Genomic DNA, 8,774 nt, shown 5'->3' with positions numbered 1-8,774 from the left:
TCCCCCGCGCGCCTCTCCTTCCCCCTTCCTCTCTGCCGCCGTCGCCGGCGCCCGCTGCGGGCCTGGCCCGGGCAACACTGGTGGCGGCGGCCCCCTGGCTTTTCCCCTCTCGGGTGTTCGTCGGCGCGACCCCGGGCGGTGCTTCTAGGCGGCGGCGGTCTAGCGGGGCGGCGGGGGCTCCTGGTGCGAGCGGGGGCGGACTTCTGGATGGCGGCGCCGCCGTTGGCGGCGGGGCGACGCGGCGGCGCGGTCTGGCAGCGCCCGCTCGGCCCAGATCTGGGCCCTTCGGGCCCCATCTGGGCCTGGGCGGGCCGGCGGCGGGTGGGTCTGCTTCGTGGCTTCCGGGAGGCTGGGGAGAGGCGATGAGCGGCAGGGTGTTGGCGGCGCCATCGCCGGCTTGCTGCAGCGTGACGGCGGGGCTTAGCGGGCCCGTTTCGGGCCTGACCGGGCCAGGGGTGGCCTGGCATGCCCTGATGCCGCGTCCAGATGGCTACCGCGACGGTGCCGGAGGCTCTGGCCTCCCGCACGACGGCGGTGGAGGTGGTTCCCTCCCGTTCGGCTTTGGTGCTGCTTCTCCCTCCGTGGGGCGCTTCTCTCCGATCCTCTTGGCCTCGTGTTGGTGTTCGCAGTGAGGCGGCGTGGGTGACGGCGCAACCGCGATGGCGCATGGTGGTGGGCGGCGGTCTGGCTGGATGGTCCGTTGGGCGGCGGGGATTGGAGTATGGAAGAAATCCTTACCAGTCTTCGGCCCCGATGCGGTGACACCTGCGGGTGCCACCATTCCTTTCTGGAGGGTGTCGGTGATATCCATTCCCCACCTCCCTCCGCGTGCCAGGAAAACCCTAGGACATGTCCGGGCAGCAGCGTCATCGGCGTCACTTTCCTTCTTGGAGGTGTTGTTTTGTACGTGGTGGTCCGGAGCCTCGGGTTGTAGTGGTTTGTCTCTGGTGGGCGTAGCGGTGGCGGGTCATCCGCGCTCTGTCGAGCTGCCGTTGTTGGCATTTACTTCTTCTTCTTTTTCTTTTAGGCTTATTGTGCTGTTTGCCCCAGCGATCATGTGTCGGTGTTGGTTGCTTTGGAATACAAAGCGGGGGAAACCCTTTTTGGGTAAGAGATGAAACATGTTGTTACATTTGGGGAGCTAATGTGACAACCAACAATTGCAGTATTGTAGAGGCTTTCAGATGTGCCTCGCTCTACCTGTATGTAACTAGCTCTCAAGCCTGAAGATCTGTAACTTACAGTGTTCTAATGAATAAAACAGCCCCTTATTCGCAAAAAAAGAAAAGAATAAAACAGCCCCTCTAGGGCCTTTTTTCATAAGAAAGACGACAAATCACGAGAGAGACGGTTGAGATGACTGTAGCAGGCACGGCGAATGGTCAGAGCTTCAGTGGGATTTGTCGTCCGCTATATTAGTATGGATTGAATATACAGGACACTCGCAAAAAAAAAAACACAGGAAGTAGCACCTGAACAGTGGCTCCTGTACACGTCGGCTTCAGCTGAACTCCATCATCAACCACCCGAAGTTTTAAAAGAGAGATACATGGCTCCCAGGCCAGCACACGGCACGTAGGCAGGAGAGACTAAAGACGACATAGCCAACAACTAGTCGAAGGCAACACAAAAACAACTAAGCAACATGCTCCTGTCTGGATAGGGAAGACGCTGAGGCCCGCACTTCAGAAATCAGGAGATCAAGAGCATCCCGGTCCTCCGTCTTAGCCAATGATCTCCACTGCTGCAAGAACATATAGGATTTAAATAAGCAGTCAACAGGCTTAGTAAGAAAAACATGTCTGATGGTAAACTTGTTCCTAGTCATCCACAGGGACCAATAGATCACTCCAAGTCCTACTCAAAAGACCCTTTTTGTAACGCCTGTCAAAGAATTAGCAAGGGCCCGGAGCTCAGAGAAGGACGAGGGGTCCCAGGATACCTGGAGCCACGATCTAGCACAACTCCAGACTAGCTTGGCCAAAACACAATGAACAAATATATGATTCGTGTCCTCCAAAGCACCACAAAGGGCGCAGAACTCCGATCCCGGGTCAATCCTCTTACGGATTTGGTCCGCCGAGGGCAGACACCCTCTAAAATCTTGCCAAAGAAAGATCTTAACTGTCGGGGGAATACGGGCCCGTCAAATCTGAGTAAATCTGTTGGTGGGAGATTCACCAATAAGCTTAGAGTATAAAGACTTAACCGAAAATCGACTAGAAGAAGTATGAGGCCAAACCACCGAGCCCATGCTCTTCGAGAGCATAGGGAAGAGAGCAGTAAGCCGTTGCCATTCTTCAAACTCTACAGGAGAAAGGGATCGCCGGAAGGCCAAGTCCCAGTTATTAGCCGAAAGCTCAGCGATTGAGATGTTCGGATTAGGACAGTAGGAAAAGAGTGTAGGAAAACTCACAGAGAGAGGTGAGTCTCCACACCACCAATCAAGCCAAAAACAAATAGAGGACCCGTCCCCGACAACAAACATAACATTAGCCAGAAACAAAGGTCTAACTTTAACCAAATCCTTCCAAAATTGTGAGCCTCCGCGCGGAGAAGCAAACATTGGACTAGAAAGAGGGAAATACTTAGCTTTAAGGATGGATAACCATTAGGATCCAACTCCTGTTGTCATAATTTTCCACCACCATTTAATCAAGAGGCATTTATTCATGATGGCAGTGTTAATAATGCTCAACCCCCCCCTCCCCAAGGTTTTTGGGTCTGCACATAAGTTTCCACCTGACAAATCTGTATTTGCGCCTATTATCTGTCGTGTTCCGGTAAAAAGCACCTCTATGCTTATCGAAGCCTGCGTGTGTGCCAGCTGAGAGTAAGTAGAAGCCCATGAGGAACATTGGTAAGGACGATAAGCAAGCGTTGATCAGCGCCACTTTCCCATCACTAGTATTGTATCTACCTCGCCAAGGGAGTACCCTATTGCCAACTTTAGCCACAGCAGGAGTGAACTCTTTCGCATAGAGCACATCCGAGGAAATTCGAAGACCCAGATATTTGAAAGGGAATGATCCCAGCTTACAATTGAGGAGATGGGCCACCCTTAAGGCCTCGGTATCATCCACACCAGTAACTATGACCTCACTTTTAGAAAAGTTAATTTTGAGTCCCGACAAGGCTTCGAAACAAAGAAGAATGAACTTGACGTGGGCAATGCAAGAGTCGTTTAGATCTACCATAACGATAGTGTCATCCGCATATTGAAGGTGAGTGACCCCTTCCGAGACGAGGTGTGAGATGATAGGAGATATATGACCATGCGAAGCAGTTCTAGAAAGAATACGAGATAGGACATCCGCGAGGAAGTTGAACAAGATAGGAGAGGCAGGATAACCTTGTCATAGGCCCCTACCATTGGCAAAGTAATTACTGATCTGGCCATTAACGGAAACCACAGTGTGCCCCCCCCCCCAAGACCAACTGCATGATCCTATGAACATAGGCCCCATCGAAGCCTTTGGCCAGGAGCACCTTTCTCAAGAAAGGCCAACTGATCGAGTCATAAGCTTTCTCAAAATCCAACTTAAGAATCACTGCTTTAGATTTACGAATCTTGAGATCATGCATGATCTCATGAAGGCAGAGCATCCCATCGAGGATAAAACGACCTTTGATGAAGGCGGACTGGAAAGGGCTAATAGTTCTATGGGCTATAGGAGTGAGACGAGTGGCAAAACCCTTTGCAGGAAATTTAGCAAAATTGTTAGTAAGGGCAATAGGTCTAAACTGGGAGATTAGCTCAACTCCTTTCACTTTAGGGATAAGAGTAATTACAACATAGTTAAGGCGGCAGATATCCATTGTCCCCAGACAGAAACCTTGAATGATTTGACACACCATCCGACGCAGCTAAGGCCAGAACTTCTTAACGAAGGGAATAGAATACCCATCAGGGCCATAGGCTGCATTCGGGTTGGCAGAGTTAATGACCTCCCAGATCTCCTCATCAGACAAAGGGACCATTAAGGCTTCATTCTCAACGTTCGAAATCATGTTACCTTTGTCCCATAAGGAGGGGGAAATAGAGAGACCAGTGTCCTGCTTAGCCCCAAAAAGAGAAGAAAAGAAATCCACAAGTGGGCAATGATGAGGGATTGATCCGAGGTCCTAACACCATTAATGATGAGGCTATCAATAAATCATCTTTTTCTTCTACCACTGGCAATGGCAAAGAACTAGGTCGTTGGAGAATCACCTTTAAGGGTCCAGTTAAGGGTACCACGCTAGCGCCAATAAATTTTTGCCTGTTGATGCAACTGCATCAGAGCAGCTTCTAGGTTGTATCGGACAGACCAGTCTTGATCCGAGAGGCCAATCATATCTGTAGTGAGGTCCAGGCCCGCGATTTGGGTCTCTAAAGAGTTTTTCTCCCTATGGATCTCCCCAGCTCTGTTACGAGACCAACCCCTAAGAAACTTACGAAGCTCATAAGAACACTTTTGCCAGTCGTCCATGGGGTCAAAGGAGCGAGGGGAAGGGGAGAGAAGGTGTGAAATCTTGGTAGCAAGCATGTTTGTGAATCCCTCCACTAGAAGCCATGAGGCATCGAATTGGAAGCGCGAAGAGATCACAGGTTGGTTGAGGCCAGCATCCAAGATGAGGGGAGTATGATCCGAGCCCACCGCAGGTTTAGCTTTCAGAGAGGCACAAGGAAATGAGGAATCCCAGCTAGAACAGATAAAGGCCCGATCCAGCACCGACCGGACCGGATCAATTTGATGGTTAGACCAGGTGAAACGAGCCCCCACCCGAGGAAGCTCGAGGATGGCACAAGCACTAATGAAATCATTAAATGCATTAGCAAGAGACCAGGAGAAATTATGACTATTTTTATCAGAAGGGGTACGCAAGAGGTTAAAATCTCCTCCTATCACAATAGGTATCGTGCAAGACTCAATTTTAGTAGATAGTTCATCAAGGAAAATAGATGTAGGAGAGTGATCTGCTGGGCCATAGACAACCATAAATTCCCACAGGGTGTTGAGTCGCCGATGGTGCACCACAATGCTTGCCCAAAAAATGCCATGATCAGAAGTAGAAAATCAAATATATCCCATTTGGAGCCAATAAGAATGCCCCCAGAATGACCAGAAGATGGAAGAAAATGCCAGTCAAATTTGTCCATGCCCGCAATCGCAAAAAGTTCATTAGGAGAAAAGGATTCTTTGAATGTTTCAACCAGCCCTAAGATGTCAATGCTTTCGCCTCCAACAACATCCCTAATTTGGTCTCGGCGCCTCCTAGCGCCAAAAATTCTAATATTCCAGAAGAGGGTTTTCATTTGAAAGAAAGATTCTTGATACGGAGGCTAGACCTGCACGGGGCAACACAAGATTTTGATCGCTTAGACGGACCCCTTTTGGCTGGGAGGGGATGTGACTGGCCACAACCATCGTCCACACCCCATCCCTTGCCTGCCGAGGAACGGCCCCAATAGCCGTAGACGCCGCGACCTCTTTGGCATTGGCAATGTCCGCTTGGGCCACCTCATTGGCCCTGATAGTGGAAAGAATAAGCGAGGGAGACCCACAACCAGGCTCGAGAGAAACACCCACATCCGATAAAATATGCAGAAGATGATCATCCGAAAGAGAAGGCAAAACAAGTCGAATCGGGGAGGAGGGAGGTGTTGGGACTCCAAGCGCAAGGTTTTATAGGGCAGTAGCAAATTTCACTCAAGCAAATCCCAGGGCATGCCGCGTGCCGGGCCTAGCCCGTTTAGCCCGTGCCATGCCTGGCCCATGGCGCCCCATGCCGGGCGTGCTCGCGGGCCGGCCTGGTTGGCCCGGCCCATTTGGCCAGCTATAATACAGAGCCAGGGAAAAAAACTCTCCGGATTTAACGGGTTTTTAAGAGATCTCCGGCCGTACTCCTTGCAACATGGCCGCTGAAGCAGGTACGCAACTAGGATGAAGAGGTAGGGTGAGAAGGGTCGTCGCGATGGACTCCACATCTTGAATGGAATTGCTCTCCCAACTCCCCAATCATTGACGGTCGCAAGAGCATGTCTATTCATGGTATCCACTTATGATCAAAACCTCGAGCAGACAGAATGCTGAATAGACCATCCGAACTTACTGTGTCAAAAGCTTTACGACAATCCAGCTTTAGCACCATCATTGGCAATTTCTCTTTTTTGAATACCGAACTAACTCCGATGCCAGGGCAAAATTTTCAACAATGGACTGTCCTTTGAGGAAACCAGATTGCAGCGGATGTACAAAGACAGGCTTAAATTCTTTATTGAGAAATGTTGACACAATGATGCTAGTGATATTAAGGCCATAGCGACCAATATATCTCCAAATGGCAGAATGGTGTGCTCATTGTTTCCACGGCAGGCATCCATCAATCACAGCCAGCATGACTAACAACGGAATTTCAGTTATCCCTTGTATTAAGCCGACCTCTAAAAGCCAGACATAGCAAGATCCGGTGCTTGTATTATCCCTTGCATTGCTTACACTGTCAAAAAGCTTTACGAAAGTCCAGCTTTAGCACCGTCATCGGCAATTTCCTCTTTTTTGCACACTGAAATAACTCCGCTACCAGGGCAAAATTTGCAACGATGGACCATCCTTTGAGGAAGCCAGATTGCAGCGCATGTACAAGACTAGGATTTTCTCTGTAGCCGAACCGACATCTTAGTAGCCAGCTTAGGAACACTATGCAACAAAGAGATAGGCCTGAAATCCTTGATTTCAAAAGACACTTCTTTCTTGGGCAGGAGCGTGGTGATGAAGACTGTATTAATGGCGATCAGATCAATTGTATTATTGAGGAATTCTTGGGATAAACAGAGCAGATCATTTGCGTAGCCATCTGCTCCTGGGCTCCTATTATTTGGAGATGAATCGATGGCAGCCCAGGTGAAAGGTTCAGCTAAACTGCTAAGATGAGTCATATCATAAAGCCCCTGAAGTTGCAGGACAGACATATAGCAATTTGTAGCTTCTCTTTGATGTTGTAATGTCCCACACCATCACTGATCCGAACCCGGATCTTGTTCCTCCTTGCCTGAAAAATTGGGAATTTCCATCACCTAAGTTATTTCTGTGGCGAACCTCCTGAGAGTGATTTCCAAGAAGAGGGAGCCCTCGTCCTCCTCATTTCATAACTGAGCAAATATGCAGGAGAGAAGAAGGCCCCAGTACCTCTCAGCCATCCATCAGCAACTCTTTTCTTAACCTCATCCGAACCATCTCCAGCCAGTGATTAATTAAACCTCAATAATTTGATCCATGGTCCTCAGCCCTCTGCTGATTATTGCAAGGTCCATAAACAGTTCAGATTTTCTGTGGCAGACTGCAGTTGAACTGAAACATAGAAGGAATGAATCCTCTTTTCAGTGCAAAGCAGAAAGCACCCTGGATCATCCGACGCAGTGGTAATTCCCCCTGAGAAACCTTTGGCCGGCATTACCGTGTATGAATATGAAAACAGGTTATTTGGTAAGAATTGGGATGCCTTGAAAACTGAAATTGTGTCCAATTTGGATTCATGTAGCCAGGCAGACCACCTTAGGGTTGCTGGCCTTAATAGTGTCTCGGACAAGTATGTATTTGTTAGTGTCCCCTAGCCTGCACACACTCCGGTTAAGGATCCGCATGAGTGTTAGGCCGGCCTCTTGGAAAAGAAACAAACAAGAACAAGGAAAGAAGCAGATGAAGATGCAGATGCCCATGAGTGTAAATGCAAACTGGAGCTTGTTGTTAGGACAAGGTAAATGTGCAGCGACTTACGAAAGAGATAGCATAGAAGCGACAAAGGACATCTAAAGCAGGACGAACCCACTATCTTCAATACTATGCTTGAACCAAATTTTTGAATACTTTCCATCGGGTCAATGGTTCATTTAGTTCACTGTTTTTGGAGATTAAACAATTGGAACTTTATTCTGCTAGACTGTATCTTCAGCCTAAACGATATCCCCTCTCTTAAATAAATAACATCTACTGTACTAGATTTTACCAGGTTCACGACACTGGTATTGATCTATATGGTCCTGGGTAGGGGTTAACCACTTGCACACGAGTTCACATTTTCAAGCCAAAAGAGGGACTCCAAGGCAAAATACAATTTGAGGAACATCCTATTGTCTCTGTTTATAATTGGAAATAATTTGCAGAAAATAATACAATAGCTGTCACTGTTGTAGCTAGAAGAGTCATGTCCAGTCTTTCTATCCGTTGTTTATAATTGCTGCAAAAAAATTCTTGCATCCGCTGAAACTTATCATATAATATGTGATGAACATAAGTAAATTATTATATAATATGTGACGAATTTGTTCTTTTTGAAGAGTTTTCCGTGTTGGCAACATCTCAAGTATTTGTCCATTGCTTTTCTTTACTATAAGTTAAAAGAAGTTTCTTTCATACATTTATTTTAAATGATTCATCGTATTGACATGTGTATCTATACCTTTGTTCAGGTTCCAGTTCTATCTTCACATGCTGAACAAGTGCAGCTTGGGGGGTGCAGGAGTATAATTAATTGGCAAAATTATGAACTTGTCTTGTATTGGTTTGTGGTATGTTCTGTTGTGCTTGAGAGTATTGTTGCTCTCTGAATTGTTGTTTCTCTGCCCTGTGCTGGTCTTACTGCTTATGTACTTGCCAACTTCTTGTGCGTGAATAATTTGTGGTGATTGGCACAAAATCGTGATCCATGCAGCTAAAATTTGATAGGGTTTACCAACGCAAATACAGATGGTACACACAGTTTAACCAAATAGGAGATGTTAGCAGGAGTGG

This window comes from Triticum dicoccoides, chromosome 4A (assembly GCF_002162155.2).
Source record: "Triticum dicoccoides isolate Atlit2015 ecotype Zavitan chromosome 4A, WEW_v2.0, whole genome shotgun sequence".
Taxonomy (NCBI): domain Eukaryota; kingdom Viridiplantae; phylum Streptophyta; class Magnoliopsida; order Poales; family Poaceae; genus Triticum; species Triticum dicoccoides.
The sequence above is the reverse complement of the archived record's forward strand: the minus strand, read 5'-3'. Positions refer to the sequence as shown.